The sequence below is a fragment of the Taudactylus pleione genome, unplaced genomic scaffold (genome assembly GCF_031769625.1).
Source record: "Taudactylus pleione unplaced genomic scaffold, aTauple2 ptg000070l, whole genome shotgun sequence".
NCBI lineage: Eukaryota > Metazoa > Chordata > Amphibia > Anura > Myobatrachidae > Taudactylus > Taudactylus pleione.
In genome coordinates this window covers 3,420,710-3,439,530 of record NW_028284472.1, presented here as the reverse complement: position 1 = coordinate 3,439,530, position 18,821 = coordinate 3,420,710, and the positions used below count along the sequence as shown (strand labels likewise).

Here is an 18,821-nt window from a genome sequence, read left to right as displayed (position 1 = left end):
AGTGATGTGATGTGATGAGGAAGGCACAGACTGTGTTACACTGTATCTGGTAGTGATGTGATGTGATGAGGAAGTCACAGACTGTGTTACACTGTATCTGGTAGTGATGTGATGTGATGAGGAAGTCACAGACTGTCTTACACTGTATCTGGTATCGGTGTGATATGATGTGGTGAGGAAATGACAGACTGTGTTACACTGTATCTGGTAGTGACGTGATGTGATGAGGATGTCACAGACTGTGTTACACTGTATCTGGTAGTGATGTGATGTGATGAGGAAGTCACAGACTGTGTTACACTGTATCTGGTAGTGATGTGATATGATGAGGAAGTCACAGACTGTGTTACACTGTATCTTGTAGCGATGTGATGTGATGAGGAAGTCACAGACTGTGTTACACTGTATCTGGTAGCGATGTGATGTGATGAGGAAGTCACAGATTGTGTTACACTGTATCTGGTAGCGATGTGATGTGATGAGGAAGTCACAGATTGTGTTACACTGTATCTGGTAGCGATGTGATGTGATGAGGAAGTCACAGACTGTGTTACACTGTATCTGGTAGTGATGTGATGTGATGAGGAAGTCACAGACTGTGTTACACTGTATCTGGTAGCGATGTGATATGATGAGGAAGTCACAGACTGTGTTACACTGTATCTGGTAGCGATGTGATGTGATGAGGAAGTCACAGACTGTGTTACACTGTATCTGGTAGCGATGTGATGTGATGAGGAAGTCACAGATTGTGTTACACTGTATCTGGTAGCGATGTGATGTGATGAGGAAGTCACAGACTGTGTTACACTGTATCTGGTAGTGATGTGATGTGATGAGGAAGTCACAGACTGTGTTACACTGTATCTGGTAGTGATGTGATGTGATGAGGAAGTCACAGACTGTGTTACACTGTATCTGGTAGTGATGTGATGTGATGAGGAAGTCACAGACTGTGTTACACTGTATCTGGTAGTGATGTGATCCTCTGCTGCTGCCTCCTCCTCCCTCCTCCCCTCTCACTTCTCACAAACACACCCTGTTTGTGATCTGTATCTGGCTGAACATTCAGCCTCGCTGCTTATCCCAGTCTGACAGCCCCAGGAGGGTCAGCCCTGAACTCTAAAGGGGGACTCTGAGCAGGTACTGCAGCTCTATGTTAGTCTATGTTGTGTGAGCAGTGTACTGTACTGTATGTTGGCAGCTTATTGTTATTCAGTGTCCTAGATACTTAAATTGCCTCTGACAGCAACACCTACTTCATGTTCTCAGTCACTCGCTGTGTTCATGCAAATTGCTCCAGTACAGTTACTGTGTAATCATTAGTCAATGATAAGTTATCCCAAAAGGTTCTCAAGCAGCTGTGGTCCAGTTGCTACAATGTGAGGCATAATGATGTTTGTGTCTTACAGAACTGGTTGTAGTTTTTTGCAGAGGGATAGGATTACTTCCGCAGGTGTCCCTGACCTAGGAGTACCTGCAGGTTGGGTGACCCCTGTACTTTATCATTATCTGGAGGAGCTACATACTGACTTGATGATTCACAGGTGGAGATGAAGGGAAGGTAATGAGAATGTATAATTGTTCAGTAATGATCTTACAGCATATAACTTAGTGCAGATACTAAGCCTGATCATCTAAGCTGTATCCAGGGGGGATTTTAGCTGGAGACTCCAACATGGAAAACTCCCCTAAGGAGAAACATTCTGTATGTCCGTGCAAGTTACAGGACTTCTGGATCTGGGAGAGGAGAGAGAGGATGCACCAGTCATAGGAGGGGACATGACAAAGTCTGTATTGTGCATTAGCTCCCGGGAATGAGCTCTACATTATATTCTCACTATCAGAGAGTGAGCTGTGCATTATATACTCACTATCAGAGAGTGAGCTGTGCGTTATATACTCACTATCAGAGAGTGAGCTGTGCGTTATATAATCACTATCAGAGAGTGAGCTGTGCGTTATATACTCACTGTCAGAGAGTGAGCTGTGCATTATATACTCACTATCAGAGAGTGAGCTGTGCGTTATATACTCACTGTCAGAGAGTGAGCTGTGCGTTATATAATCACTATCAGAGAGTGAGCTGTGCGTTATATACTCACTGTCAGAGAGTGAGCTGTGCGTTATATACTCACTATCAGAGAATGAGCTCTGCATTATATACTCACTGTCAGAGAGTGAGCTGTGCATTATATACTCACTGTCAGAGAGTGAGCTGTGCGTTATATACTCACTATCAGAGAGTGAGCTGTGCATTATATACTCACTGTCAGAGAGTGAGCTGTGCATTATATATACTCACTATCAGAGAGTGAGCTCTGCATTTTATATATACTCACTATCAGAGAATGAGCTGTGCATTATATACTCACTGTCAGAGAGTGAGCTCTACATTATATTCTCACTATCAGAGAGTGAGCTGTGCATTATATATACTCACTATCAGAGAGTGAGCTGTGCGTTATATACTCACTATCAGAGAGTGAGCTGTGCGTTATATACTCACTATCAGAGAGTGAGCTGTGCGTTATATACTCACTATCAGAGAGTGAGCTGTGCGTTATATACTCACTATCAGAGAGTGAGCTCTGCATTTTATATACTCACTATCAGAGAGTGAGCTTTGCATTATATACTCACTATCAGAGAGTGAGTTGTGCATTATATACTCACTATCAGAGAGTGAGCTGTGCGTTATATACTCACTATCAGAGAGTGAGCTCTGCATTATATTCTCACTGTCAGAGAGTGAGCTGTGCGTTATATACTCACTATCAGAGAGTGAGCTGTGCGTTATATACTCACTATCAGAGAGTGAGCTGTGCGTTATATACTCACTATCAGAGAGTGAGCTCTGCATTATATTCTCACTGTCAGAGAGTGAGCTGTGCATTATATACTCACTATTAGAGAGTGAGTTGTGCGTTATATACTCACTGTCAGAGAATGAGCTCTGCATTATATTCTATCAGAGAGTGACCTCTGCATTATATACTCACTGTCAGAGAGTGAGCTCTGCATTATATACTCACTATCAGAGAGTGAGCTGTGCATTATATACTCACTATCAGAGAGTGAGCTCTGCATTATATGCTCACTATCAGAGAGTGAGCTCCGCATTATATACTCACTATCAGAGAGTGAGCTCCTCATTATATACTCATTATCAGAGAATGAGCTCTGCATTATATACTCACGATCAGAGAGTGAGCTCTGCATTATATACTCACTGTCAGAGAATGAGCTCTGCATTATATTCTATCAGAGAGTGACCTCTGCATTATATACTCACCGTCAGAGAGTGAGCTCTGCATTATATACTCACTATCAGAGAGTGAGCTGTGCATTATATACTCACTATCAGAGAGTGAGTTGTGCATTATATTCTCACTATCAGAGTGAGCTCTGCGTTATATACTCACTGTCAGAAGAGAGTGAGCTGTGCATTATATACTCACTATCAGAGAGTGAGCTCTGCGTTATATACTCACTGTCAGAGAGTGAGCTGTGCATTATATACTCACTATCAGAGAGTGAGCTCTGCATTATATGCTCACTATCAGAGAGTGAGCTCCGCATTATATACTCACTATCAGAGAGTGAGCTCCTCATTATATACTCATTATCAGAGAATGAGCTCTGCATTATATACTCACGATCAGAGAGTGAGCTCTGCATTATATACTCACTGTCAGAGAATGAGCTCTGCATTATATTCTATCAGAGAGTGACCTCTGCATTATATACTCACTGTCAGAGAGTGAGCTCTGCATTATATACTCACTATCAGAGAGTGAGCTGTGCATTATATACTCACTATCAGAGAGTGAGCTGTGCATTATATACTCACTATCAGAGAGTGAGCTGTGCATTATATACTCACTATCAGAGAGTGAGCTCTGCATTATATACTCAAGTCAGAGAGTGAGCTCTGCATTATTTACTCACAATCAGAGAGTGAGCTGTGCATTATATACTCACTATCAGAGAGTGAGCTCTGCATTATATACTCAAGTCAGAGAGTGAGCTGTGCATTATATACTCACTATCAGAGAGTGAGCTGTGCATTATATACTCACTATCAGAGAGTGAGCTCTGCATTATACACTCAAGTCAGAGAGTGATCTCTGCATTATATACTCACTATCAGAGAGTGAGCTCTGCAGTATTTCCTCACTATCAGAGAATGAGCTCTGCATTATATACTCACGATCAGAGAATGAGCTCTGCATTATATACTCACGATCAGAGAATGAGCTCTGCATTATATACTCACTATCAGAGAGTGAGCTCCTCATTATATACTCACTATCATAGAATAAGCGCTGCACTGTGCAGTGGGCCTAATTCACTATGGAATGCAATAGCGATTACGCACGCAGTTCAACTGGGATAATATGCTAATCCATTGCGATCGTAATGCTGCCGTTGCACTACATAAGGACGCCCACTTTACCTTACCCACATCCGTAATATTTAGGAAGACTGCGAAGCCATCGGTACAATAGAGTACCATCGCAGCCTACCGCACACTTGCCCAAGCCCTGACCTTACTTAGAAATTGCTAACTTCCACGTGCGCTATGAGTGCTCAGGCTGCGTAGGGCATCGCTGTTGAAACACACCTGCATACCTGCTTTTCGCCGACCACCCACTGTCACCTCCCAGAAATGGCACTTCCTGTCAATCACACTGCGAAGGGTCTGCGTAGTCACTGAGATTGCAGTCCCGATCGCAGTGGCCGGTTCGCGCACGTGCACTATGATGCGTATGCATGCGCAGTACGCAACAATCGGCCAATTGCGTGCGTATTAGCAACAGCGTTCCTTGCTGTGTAAGGCCCATAGTCATGTGCCCAAATAGATTGGTGATTTATGATGACACAAGTGCGCACGGTGCTGTGGGTGGGTATATAGAAATTATTACAATATTTCCCAATTCTGCATATGTGGATCCAGTAAACGATGATCTGCAGTTGATAGTATTCACATATACATGAAAGATATAAAAATATCAAACATAGTGTGATATAGTAAAAACATATTAATTGAACATCAATGCTTAAAAAATTAAACTGGTGTATTCTTCACAATGCACTAAGGCTATGTCATAGCCTTGAGGAAGGGAGTTAAGCTCCTGAAACGCGTTGGTCCATGTGACAGGACTACTTGCAGAAAGCCACCGGAAGGATATGAGAGGAGGTGATCCGGTTACTACCATTGATACTACTACAGGCCTATATATTACGGATTTCTGGTAATTCTCCATTATCTTACACTGGAAAGGAAGGGGCAACAGCCCATGTTTTTGTATTTACATCTTGTGATTATTTTTATTTTGGGTCTCACATACGGCCTAGGATATATCTTTTGGACACACACGTTTAGTGCGTAGTGAAGATATTTTTATATCTTTCATGTATATGTGAAATCTGCCTCTGCTGCTCCCGGACCCATCCCGAGCTCTTCCACCTTTTGTTTACATGCGCGACGTGACCAGATTAGGTCACCCCGTGCGCACTCTGTGTAGCTAGCTGCCAGTGTCTGAGAAGAGCCGAACCTGGAGGAGCAGGGAGCGTGCAGTGAACAGGAGGACCGAATGTTAGAGGAGCGGGTAGACTGTTAAAAAAGAAGGTAAACAGGTGGGGGTTGGTCTTCAAGTAACACAGGCGGCTGTAATGTATAAATGAGGCTGTAAGGGATACAGAAGGCTGGAGGGGACACAGGAGGCTAGAAGGGACACGGAGGGCAGGAGGAAGAGAGACAAAGGGACAGGAGGCTGGAGTCGACACACAAGGCTGTAGGTGACATGGAGCATCAGACTGGAGTGATACAGGGAACCGGAGGGCATTACTACTATAGGAAACATTACTACAGTGAACACTACTAATGGGGGCATTACTATTGGAGGCACTACTATAGGGAACATTACTACAGTGAACACTACTAATGGGGGCATTACTACTGGAGGCACTACTATAGGGGACATTACTACAGTGGACACTACTAATGGGGGCATTACTACTGAAGGCACTACTATAGGGGACATTACTACAGTGGACACTACTAATGGGGGCATTACTACTGAAGGCACTACTATAGGGGACATTACTTCAGTGAACACTACTAATGGGGGCATTACTACTGAAGGCACTACTATAGGGGACATTACTACAGTGGACACTACTAATGGGGGCATTACTACTGAAGGCACTACTATAGGGGACATTACTACAGTGGACACTACTAATGGGGGCATTACTACTGAAGGCACTACTATAGGGGCATTACTATAGTGGACACTACTAATGGGGGCATTACTACTGAAGGCACTACTATAGGGGACATTACTACAGTGGACACTACTAATGGGGGCATTACTACTGAAGGCACTACTATAGGGGACATTACTACAGTGGACACTACTAATGGGGGCATTACTACTGAAGGCACTACTAATGGGGGCATTAATACTGAAGGCACTACTATAGGGGACATTACTAGAGTGGACACTACTAATGGGGGCAAAACTACTGAAGGCACTACTATAGGGGACATTACTACAGTGGACACTACTAATGGGGGCAAAACTACTGAAGGCACTACTATAGGGGACATTACTACAGTGGACACTGCTAATGGGGGCATTACTACTGAAGGCACTACTGTAAGGGACATTACTACAGTGAACACTACTAATGGGGGCATTACTACTGGAGGCACTACTATAGGGGACATTACTACAGTGGACACTACTAATGGGGGCATTACTACTGAAGGCACTACTATAAGGGACATTACTACAGTGGACACTACTAATGGGGGCATTACTACTGGAGGCACTACTATAGGGGCATTACTACAGTGGACACTACTAATGGGGGCATTACTACTGGAGGCACTACTATAGGGGGCACTACTATATGGGGCATTAATACTGGAGGCACTACTAATGGAGGCATTACTACTGGGGGCATTACTACTGAAAGCACTACTAATGGGGGCATTCCTACTGTGGATACTAATGTGGGCATTACTACAGTGGGCACTACTATTGGGTGCATTACCAATGGGGACATTACTATACAGGACATTATCTATGGGGGCACTACTAGGGGGCATTCCTACTGTGGGTACTAATGTGGGCATTACTACCGTGGGCACTGCTATTGGGTGCATTACCAATGGGGGCATTACTATACGGGACATTACCTATGGGGGCACTACTACTGGGGGCATTAACACTTGGCATTACCAATGGGGGCATTACCACTGCGGGCACTGCTAATGAGGCCACTAAATTGGGGGGCACCACGTCTGGGGCCATTGTGTCAGGGGCACCACTGCTGTGGGCATTGTATAAGGGGCACTACTACTGTGGGCCTTGTGTATAAGGGGTACTAATTTGGGCATTGTGTAAAAGGGGCACCACTGTGTCATAACATGAATAAGGGACTACTGTGTGGCGTAATTTGAATTGGGGATAATGTATTATAAAGGGAATTACTGTGTGTGGCACAATGTATTATACAGGGCATTACTTTGTGTTGTATAATGTGTTATAAAGGGCATTACTGCGTGTGGCATAATGTGTTATACAGGTTATTACTGTGTGTGGCACAATGTATTATACAGGGCATTACTGCATTTGGCATAATGTGTTATAAAGGCCATTACTGCGTGTGGCATAATGTGTTATAAAGGGCATTACTGTGTGTGGCATAATTTGTTATAAAGGGCATTACTGCATGTGGCATAATGTGTTATACAGGGCATTACTGTATATAGCATAATGTGTTATACAGGGCATTACTGTATATAGCATAATGTGTTATACAGGGCATTACTGCATGTGGGCATAATGTGTTTATAAAGGGCATTACTGTGTAACACATACTGTGTAAGGCGCATTACTGCACATGCCAATTATTCGCCACGAGGGGAGAGCTTGGGGAAGCCCAGCACCTTCGTAAGTGCTGGGCATGCCCCACAGTGTGATGTATTGGGGGTGTTCCACAAGGACACGCCCCCATTGCGGAAGCGCGCGAGCAGGGGAACGCCATCTAAAAAAAGTTATTTCTTTCTTTATTTTTTTTATTTTTTTTGGGGGGGGGGGGCGCGCAACTGGGAACTTTCGCCCTGAGCTCCACAATGTCTAGAACCGGCCCTGGATGTGTGCTAAGTAAAGTGTCCGTCCTTATGTAGTGCAGCGGTGGCGTAGCGATCGCAATGAATTAGCATACTATCGCAGTGTGACTGAATGCATAATCGCTATTGCATTCGCAGTTGTGCTCCTTGCTGAATCAGGCCCTAAGTCAGTGGTTCACAAACTTTTTTGAATCACGGCGCCCTAGAGTACCAGCATTGTTCTCACGGCACCCCTGAGCCAAAATGTTGTTATTGAGAAGCTCCCGAATTTTTTTTAGCTATGTACAGTAGTAATGTGAAGTAAATAGTGCTGACCTGTCATCCCCGGGGACAGTTATGTGGTGGTGGACAAGGTTGCGCTTCTGTTTGTCTACATATTTACATTACATTGACCATATAAAAATTCATTTGGTGCTGGACCACCAACCTGAGGCACCTCTGCAAGTATCCCAAGGCACCCCAGGGTGCCGCGATGCACAGTTTGGGAACCACTGCCCTAAGTCGTGTTTGTGTACCGTGTCAGTACATGCCTCTTTCTGCATGATATATTCCCAGCAAAGTTGCTTACTTATTTTCTGTTTGTTTTTTGAGCAATATAATATTCATGTGACGTTCCTGTGTGAAACCACATCCCTATACTGTTGCCCACAAATAAGTTACGCCACTCACTTGTGGATAAGCTTTAGCTGGTCGTTGCACACTGCAGTGCATGGATTGTTAGCCAGTAGTTGTAGTGATGTGTAGATATTGATGATGTGTATGGATTGTTAGACTGTAGTTGTAGTGATGTGTAGATACTAATGATGTCCATGGATTGTTAGCCTGTAGTTGTAGTGATGTGTAGATAGTGATGATGTGTATGGATTGTTAGCCTGTAGTTGTAGTGATGTGTAGATAGTGATGATGTGTATGGATTGTTAGCCAGTAGTTGTAGTGATGTGTAGATATTGATGATGTGTATGGATTGTTAGACTGTAGTTGTAGTGATGTGTAGATACTAATGATGTCCATGGATTGTTAGCCTGTAGTTGTAGTGATGTGTAGATAGTGATGATGTGTATGGATTGTTAGCCTGTAGTTGTAGTGATGTTTAGATAGTGATAATGTGTATGGATTGTTAGACTGTAGTTGTAGTGATGTGTAGATACTAATGATGTCCATGGATTGTTAGCCTGTAGTTGTAGTGATGTGTAGATAGTGATGATGTGTATGGATTGTTAGCCTGTAGTTGTAGTGATGTGTAGATAGTGATGATGTGTATGGATTGTTAGCCTGTAGTTGTAGTGATGTGTAGATAGTGATGATGTGTATGGATTGTTAGACTGTAGTTGTAGTGATGTGTAGATACTAATGATGTCCATGGATTGTTAGCCTGTAGTTGTAGTGATGTGTAGATAGTGATGATGTGTATGGATTGTTAGCCTGTAGTTGTAGTGATGTTTAGATAGTGATAATGTGTATGGATTGTTAGACTGTAGTTGTAGTGATGTGTAGATACTAATGATGTCCATGGATTGTTAGCCTGTAGTTGTAGTGATGTGTAGATAGTGATGATGTGTATGGATTGTTAGCCTGTAGTTGTAGTGATGTGTAGATAGTGATGATGTGTATGGATTGTTAGCCTGTAGTTGTAGTGATGTGTAGATAGTGATGATGTGTATGGATTGTTAGCCTGTAGTTGTAGTGATGTGTAGATATTGATGATGTGTATGGATTGTTAGCCTGTAGTTGTAGTGATGTGTAGATACTAATGATGTCCATGGATTGTTAGCCTGTAGTTGTAGTGATGTGTAGATAGTGATGATGTGTATGGATTGTTAGCCTGTAGTTGTAGTGATGTGTAGATATTGATGATGTGTATGGATTGTTAGACTGTAGTTGTAGTGATGTGTAGATACTAATGATGTCCATGGATTGTTAGCCTGTAGTTGTAGTGATGTGTAGATAGTGATGATGTGTATGGATTGTTAGCCTGTAGTTGTAGTGATGTTTAGATAGTGATAATGTGTATGGATTGTTAGACTGTAGTTGTAGTGATGTGTAGATACTAATGATGTCCATGGATTGTTAGCCTGTAGTTGTAGTGATGTGTAGATAGTGATGATGTGTATGGATTGTTAGCCTGTAGTTGTAGTGATGTGTAGATAGTGATGATGTGTATGGATTGTTAGCCTGTAGTTGTAGTGATGTGTAGATAGTGATGATGTGTATGGATTGTTAGACTGTAGTTGTAGTGATGTGTAGATACTAATGATGTCCATGGATTGTTAGCCTGTAGTTGTAGTGATGTGTAGATAGTGATGATGTGTATGGATTGTTAGCCTGTAGTTGTAGTGATGTTTAGATAGTGATAATGTGTATGGATTGTTAGACTGTAGTTGTAGTGATGTGTAGATACTAATGATGTCCATGGATTGTTAGCCTGTAGTTGTAGTGATGTGTAGATAGTGATGATGTGTATGGATTGTTAGCCTGTAGTTGTAGTGATGTGTAGATAGTGATGATGTGTATGGATTGTTAGCCTGTAGTTGTAGTGATGTGTAGATAGTGATGATGTGTATGGATTGTTAGCCTGTAGTTGTAGTGATGTGTAGATAGTGATGATGTGTATGGATTGTTAGACTGTAGTTGTAGTGATGTGTAGATACTAATGATGTCCATGGATTGTTAGCCTGTAGTTGTAGTGATGTGTAGATAGTGATGATGTGTATGGATTGTTAGCCTGTAGTTGTAGTGATGTGTAGATAGTGATGATGTGTATGGATTGTTAGCCTGTAGTTGTAGTGATGTGTAGATAGTGATGATGTGTATGGATTGTTAGCCTGTAGTTGTAGTGATGTGTAGATAGTGATGATGTGTATGGATTGTTAGCCTGTAGTTGTAGTGATGTGTAGATAGTGATGATGTGTATGGATTGTTAGCCTGTAGTTGTAGTGATGTGTAGATAGTGATGATGTGTATGGTTTGTTAGCCTGTAGTTGTAGTGATGTGTAGATAGTGATGATGTGTATGGATTGTTAGCCTGTAGTTGTAGTGATGTGTAGATATTGATGATGTGTATGGATTGTTAGACTGTAGTTGTAGTGATGTGTAGATATTGATGATGTGTATGGATTGTTAGCCTGTAGTTGTAGTGATGTGTAGATATTGATGATGTGTATGGATTGTTAGACTGTAGTTGTAGTGATGTGTAGATATTGATGATGTGTATGGATTGTTAGCCAGTAGTTGTAGTGATGTGTAGATATTGATGATGTGTATGGATTGTTAGCCAGTAGTTGTAGTGATGTGTAGATATTGATGATGTGTATGGATTGTTAGACTGTAGTTGTAGTGATGTGTAGATAGTGATGATGTGTATGGATTGTTAGCCTGTAGTTGTAGTGATGTGTAGATATTGATGATGTGCATGTGGTCAGCCTAAAGTTGTAGTGATGTGTAGATACTAATGATGTCCATGGATTGTTAGCCTGTAGTTGTAGTGATGTTTAGATAGTGATAATGTGTATGGATTGTTAGCCTGTAGTTGTAGTGATGTGTAGATAGTGATGATGTGTATGGTTTGTTAGCCTGTAGTTGTAGTGATGTGTAGATAGTGATGATGTGTATGGTTTGTTAGCCTATAGTTGTAGTGATGTGTAGATAGTGATGATGTGTATGGTTTGTTAGCCAGTAGTTGTAGTGATGTGTAGATATTGATGATGTGTATGGTTTGTTAGCCTGTAGTTGTAGTGATGTGTAGATAGTGATAATGTGTATGGATTGTTAGCCTGTAGTTGTAGTGATGTTTAGATAGTGATAATGTGTATGGATTGTTAGCCAGTAGTTGTAGTGATGTGTAGATATTGATGATGTGTACGGATTGTTAGCCTGTAGTTGTAGTGATGTGTAGATAGTGATGATGTGCATAGATTGTTAGCCTGTAGTTGTAGTGATGTGTAGATAGTGATGATGTGTATAGATTGTTAGCCTGTAGTTGTAGTGATGTGTAGATAGTGATGATGTGCATGGATTGTTAGCCTGTAGTTGTAGATAGTGATGATGTGCATGGGTTGTTAGCCTGTAGTTGTAAATATTGATGATGTGTATGGTTTGTTAGCCTGTAGTTGTAGTGATGTGTAGATAGTGATGATGTGCATGGGTTGTCAGCCTGTAGTTGTAGTGATGTTTAGATAGTGATAATGTGTATGGATTGTTAGCCTGTAGTTGTAGTGATGTGTAGATAGTGATGATGTGTATGATTTGTTAGCCTGTAGTTGTAGTGATGTGTAGATAGTGATGATGTGTATGGTTTGTTAGCCTGTAGTTGTAGTGATGTGTAGATAGTGATGATGTGTATGGATTGTTAGCCTGTAGTTGTAGTGATGTGTAGATAGTGATAATGTCTATGGATTGTTAGCCTGTAGTTGTAGTGATGTGTAGATAGTGATGATGTGTATGGTTTGTTAGCCTGTAGTTGTAGTGATGTGTAGATAGTGATGATGTGTATGGATTGTTAGCCTGTAGTTGTAGTGATGTGTAGATAGTGATGATGTGTATGGTTTGTTAGCCTGTAGTTGTAGTGATGTGTAGATAGTGATGATGTGTATGGATTGTTAGCCTGTAGTTGTAGAGATGTGTAGATATTGATGATGTGCATGGGTTGTTAGCCTGTAGTTGTAGATATTGATGATGTGTATGGATTGTTAGCCTGTAGTTGTAGTGATGTGTAGATATTGATGATGTGCATGGGTTGTTAGCCTGTAATTGTAGAGGTCTGCAGCTATTGATGATGTGAATGGGACAGTCTATAAATGTGGAGGTATGTAGATATTGATGATGCGTCAGCCTATAATTGTAGAGGTGTGTTGATATTGATTATGTGCAAAATCACGCTGGCGGTATGATCTGTGCAGGCTTTATGTGCCGAAAGTAAATTCATGTTTAAATGTTAGGGGGAAAAAAAACTAGGGGTCCCCCCAGAATCTATAACCAGCCCTGCACCTCTGAGCCTGGTCTGACATTGGAAAACCAGGAGGGGGGGAAATAGCATGTGGTTCCCCCAATTTTCTAATAACCAGCACCAGACTGAACCAGCCGGGGGCTGACGCTATAGCAGGGAGACACCCGTTGCAGGGTTCTCCTGCCATTACAATACCCAGCCCCCAAAATAGTGAAACTATCGAGTACCATCGTAGCCTCACGCACACTTGCACAAGCCCTGACCTTACTCAGAAATTGCTAACAACCATGCACGCTATGAGACCTCAAGCTGTGTATGGGATCGCAGTGGCTACTTTATGGAGGCCCCTGCAATAGTGTGTGAAAGCACTGACATGCCTACGTTTCCCTGACCACCCCTTTGTCACCACCCACAAATGACACTTCCTGTCAATCACTCTGCGAGGGGTCTGTGTAGCCTCTGTGATCGCAGTCCCAATCGCAATAGCTAGTACGCGCACGCGCATTGTGATGCATGCGCAGAATGAAACAATCGGCCAATTGCATGCATAATCGCAGTTTTGCGTACGGTAGTGAATCAGGCCCTCTGTCCCTAATGTCAGTCTCTTTAGGGGGAGATGCATAAAGCCTTGGGTGGTATGCATAGGCAAAACGCAGGGGGGGTTCCGGTTGCCTGGAAACCCCTCCCCAGCCCACACCATGACCACAATAGAAATAGTAATATAATAGAATAGTACTAATGCTGCATGTTCTTCTCAGTATCACAAATGAAATAATCCACCTGTGGATCTTTTAACATGTGTTAGCCAGCAATAAATACACCTGTGCATCAACTAGGAGATCTAGAAAACATGCACTGTTAGGGGTGCACTTCTATAGACCATCAATAGGGTTAATTATTAATACCATATAATATAATACACTATCCAGTACATAACGAGACCAATTTGCACATATATATTCAGGGCAGTGCTAAGTTCTTCTACTGCTCCCCCAGACTCTCGGACTTGCTCCCATACTCTGGAATGGAGCCCACATCTGAAACAAAAACATTCAGCCCAGGCAGGATGGCCCTACTGCCGCATCTAATGGCTAAAGCTGGGTACACACGTAACGATTTTCTGTCCAACCATCCAACTAGTTGATTGGTTGGAATGAAAATCTGGTAACGTATGGGAGTAACTGATGATCAGCAATTTGCTCCTAAATGCCAGAAAACAGATGAAAATGGCGTCAGACAAGTTTGATAAATGTTTGATCTAAATAATTTGTTCAAACAACAGTTTTTGTCCATTTTCCTGCGTTTGGGAGCAAATTGCTGATTGTCATTTGCTTTCATCCCTTACCAGATTTTCATTCCAACCAATCAACTTTTTGGATAGTTGGACAGAAAATCTTTACGTGTGTATGCAGCTTTACTGTGATCACTGATCCTGTATATGCTGATATAATGACACTCAAAAGTTCAAAACACTTTGCATGATGCATTTTAAAGTTGGATAAGTGCTGATTATGCCCTCCTAATGGACTGGCCTTACTCGTAAAATCATGTACTTGGAAACCCCCCTTAGAAATCCTGCGTTTGCCACTGGTATGCATCCCGCCACTCATCGCATGCATGCTGGCATTAATAACACTGGTATGCATCCCGCCACTCATAGCATGCATGCTGACATTAATAACTCTGATTTGCATCCCGCCACTCATCGCATGCTGGCGTTAAGAACATTGGTATGCAACCCGCCACTCATCGCATGCATGCTGGTGTTAATAACACTGGTATGCATCCCGCCACTCATCGCATGCATGCTGGCGTTAATAACTCTGGTATGCATCCCGCCACTCATCGCATGCATGCTGGCGTTAATAACTCTGGTATGCATCCCACCACTCATCGCATACATGCTGGCATTAATAACTCTGGTATGCATCCCACCACTCATCGCATGCATGCTGGCATTAATAACTCTGGTATGCATCCCGCCACTCATCGCATGCATGCTGGCGTTAATAATACTGGTATGCATCCCGCCACTCATCGCATGCATGCTGGCGTTAATAACACTGGTATGCATCCCGCCACTCATAGCATGCATGCTGACATTAATAACTCTGATTTGCATCCCGCCACTCATCGCATGCTGGCGTTAAGAACACTGGTATGCAACCCGCCACTCATCGCATGCATGCTGGTGTTAATAACACTGGTATGCATCCCGCCACTCATCGCATGCATGCTGGCGTTAATAACTCTGGTATGCATCCCGCCACTCATCGCATGCATGCTGGCGTTAATAACTCTGGTATGCATCCCACCACTCATCGCATACATGCTGGCATTAATAACTCTGGTATGCATCCCGCCACTCATCGCATGCATGCTGGCGTTAATAACTCTGGTATGCATCCCGCCACTCATCGCATGCTGGCGTTAAGAACACTGGTATGCATCCCGCCACTCATCGCATGCATAATGGCATTAATAACGCCGGTATGCATGAAGATTTGAGAGTAAAATCGCAAAGGATACAGTAGCTCCCCTGATAAGAGTTGTCCTTTGCGATACAAGGACTTCCGGGTTTATGACTCAGAAGTCCGTCTGCCAGGGGGTTGCTGGGAATGATCCGATGGGGTCCCTCTCAGAGCACTTTGCAAAAGAAGCCCATAGGCTTCTATTGGGCAATGCCATCTGAAGAAAGCTTTGCCCACCGGGTCCAAGCTGCGGAAAGTATTGCTCTCCAAAGCTTGATGCAAATGAGAAATGCGGTCAAACCCCCAAAAACGTAATTTTCAGGGGTTAGACTATATAATTGATAGTGTATCCCACCCAGGCTTGCCTACCCTCCCGATTTGGCCGGGAGCCTCCCGATTTTCGGGTGCCGCTCCCGGACCCCTGGAAAGGCAGGCAAGCCTCCCGGCAGCCAGCAACCCTCCCGACCTCCCCCCAGAATAAACTAAAAAACCCCGCAGCGGGGGGGCCCGGTGACGTGATTCGCGCTGAATCGCGTCATCTTGGCCCCGCCCCCTGGTTCAGAATGCCGAAAATAACAGCACTGCAAAGAGGGGACGGGGCCACGATGATGCGATCACGTGTCCCCACCCCCGGCTCCGCCCCCATTGTGACGTCAATGGCCGGGACCGTCCCCCACTGTTAGCTGACAATCAGCTCCCTCCCGGAAGGAGGGAACTGATTGTCGGCAAGTATGATCCCACCCCCAGCCTGTAAAAAGGCATCTAGGAGCTGATTGGTTGGTTCTTTATCTCTCTCCATTTTATCACTCTTCAAGATTTGATACATCACCCCTCAGTCTCTTCCCCAACCTCCTCCTTCTTCTCCTCTGTCACCTCTATCCCTGCCCCTCCCCATGTAAGTCCCTCTTACCTCTGTCCCCGCCCCCTCACCATGTCTCTCACCTCTGTCCCTGCCCCCTCTCCATGTAAGTCTCTCTCACCTCTGTCCCCGCCCCCTCTCCATGTAAGTCTCTCTCACCTCTGTCCCCGCCCCCTCTCCATGTAAGTCTCTCTCACCTCTGTCCCCACCCCCTCACCATGTCTCTCTTACCTCTGTCCCTGCCCCCTCTCCATGTAAGTCTTTCTCACCTCTGTCCCTGCCCCCTCTCCATGTAAGTCTTTCTCACCTCTGTCCCCGCCCCCTATCCATGTAAGTCTCTCTCACCTCTGTCCCCGCCCCCCCTCCATGTAAGTCTCTCTCACCTCTGTCCCCACCCCCTTCCCATGTAAGTCTTTCTCACCTCTGTCCCCGCCCCCCCTCCATGTAAGTCTCTCTCACCTCTGTCCCCACCCCCTTCCCATGTAAGTCTCTCTCACCCTCTGGCGGATGGGGGGAGAGCATGCGCCAAGGAAGACTTCTAGGACAGGTTTGTCCCCACTTGCAGCTGGACCCCTCCACTGCCAGCCCCCTATTCCCTCCCATAGGTCCACAAGTCGGGGTTTGCTAGCTGCAGTTGCTGAAAGGAGAGAACAGTCTTGACCTATCAGTGCTGGGGGGTGAAGGCAGAAGTAAGGCTCTGTCTGGTAATCTGGCAGCCAGTGAGAGCTGGGAGGGGGCGGAGCCTTCATGCAGCTAGACACGCTGTAGGAGGTTATATAATAGATGTATGCTCTTATTTATATTATGTTATAAAATGCAATACAACTGCAAATAGAATGCAATCATATTTTTATCTCATATCCAAATAGCTTACAAATTAATTAAGTTCGACTTCACTAACAATGTATAGTTGCAAAAGCTTCTGATTATTAGTAAACTTTAAAAAAAACAGACAAAGGGCACATCATACTTTTATGTGTTTATTACCGGTTATTTATATAGAGCACACGTATTCCGCAAAGCTTCACAGAGAATATTTTGACCATTTACATCAGTCCCTGCACCAGTGGAGCTTACAATCTATACTAGATAAAAAAAAGGGGTAAATCCCTAGTGAATGGCGCAGAAAGAAAGCAGCCTATACAGTGATTCAAACCTATGAAATCTCACCAAATTTCAATACAAGTAAATAAACAAAAAAGTATGTGACTGAAAAGAAAAGGCGCTTGTGCAAAAAAAATTGGAAATATTACGTTCCTTAGAAGATAAAGGGGCCTATTCATTAAACATAAAAATTCTCTGGAGATAATTAGCTTTAGAACTCGCATGGAGTTCTAGCTAATTATAGGTGGAATTCATCATTCCACCTCTCCATAAGTATCTATTCCGAAAAGCAGCTTTTCGGGAAATAGATACTTTTCCCTCTCTACACTACCTTATCGCATCTGGAAACAGTGCTGCGCATGCGCTGTTACATCTGTAAAACCAGCGCATGTGCAGCACTGCCAACAGATGCATTAAGTTTCGTACTTGCCCCCGATCCCTCTCCCCCCTCCGCTCGCCTTCCCCCCCCCCGACTTACCTGTCCGCGCAGCAGCCTCCGCTCCGTCCTGCTTTTCTGTCATGCGGATTCCCTGCAGACCACATGACTGATTAGAAAAAAAAAAAAACTTTTTTTTTTTGTCTAAACTTTCTTGTGCTCTGCTGGGGAGCACACATGACAGACCAGCCTCCGGAGCCTGAGGACGGAGCAGAGCGCCGGAGGTACTCGTCGGGGGACCTGCACACGCTGATACAGGTTAGTGGATTCTGCTATTCGCCACCTCCCAGTGGCGAATAGTAACTGCATCAAATTCCGAAAATTTATAATTTTCGGAATTTGATGAATACCACAATTTCCACATCCCCATACTAATGTACTAATGTACTAATGTACCCATACCAATGTACTAATGTACTAATGTATGGGGAGTGTGGAAATTAACGCAGGGGAACTTAGCAAGGAGATATCTGTGATATCTCCTGTGCTAAGTGGCTACATGAATACCAAAATAATGTTATTTAAGGAAAATGTCCTTAAAAACGTTATTTTAGTGTTGATGAATAGGCCCCAGAATGTCCGTGATGGAAGTCTGGAGAGTTCTTCCTTCTTTATTCTCCAATATATATGTGATATCATGAAAACACAAAAAAAACCAAATACATATTTGTAATATAGTTTTATATGGATAAATTGTGTGTAGACAATTATTTGTAGTGCAGATGGTTCATTCAAATAGGTGCAGGCTCTCCCCAACTCAGTGGTGTAGTTTCATACATCAAAAGGTTTCTTTCATTTCCACCGTGTTAAAGAGCTATATAGCCCATACCAGAAAGAAAAAAAGAGAAAATGGCGTACCC

General features: G+C 43.4%; 1 protein-coding gene across 3 annotated transcripts in view; it reads left to right on the top strand.

The window, feature by feature from the left end:
- Positions 1-1,061: 1,061 nt before the first annotated feature.
- PAQR8 (progestin and adipoQ receptor family member 8) overlaps positions 1,062-18,821 on the top strand; it is a 90,096-nt gene continuing 72,336 nt past the window's right edge. Inside the window, exon 1 of one of the 3 annotated variants that reach the window (XM_088467309.1) lies at positions 1,062-1,143. The gene's annotated coding sequence lies outside the window, so the exon portion shown is untranslated. Of the gene's footprint in view, positions 1,144-1,484; positions 1,565-1,721; positions 1,791-18,821 lie in introns of those variants that run through there. The other 2 variants (XM_088467311.1, XM_088467313.1) reach the window with 2 other exon arrangements.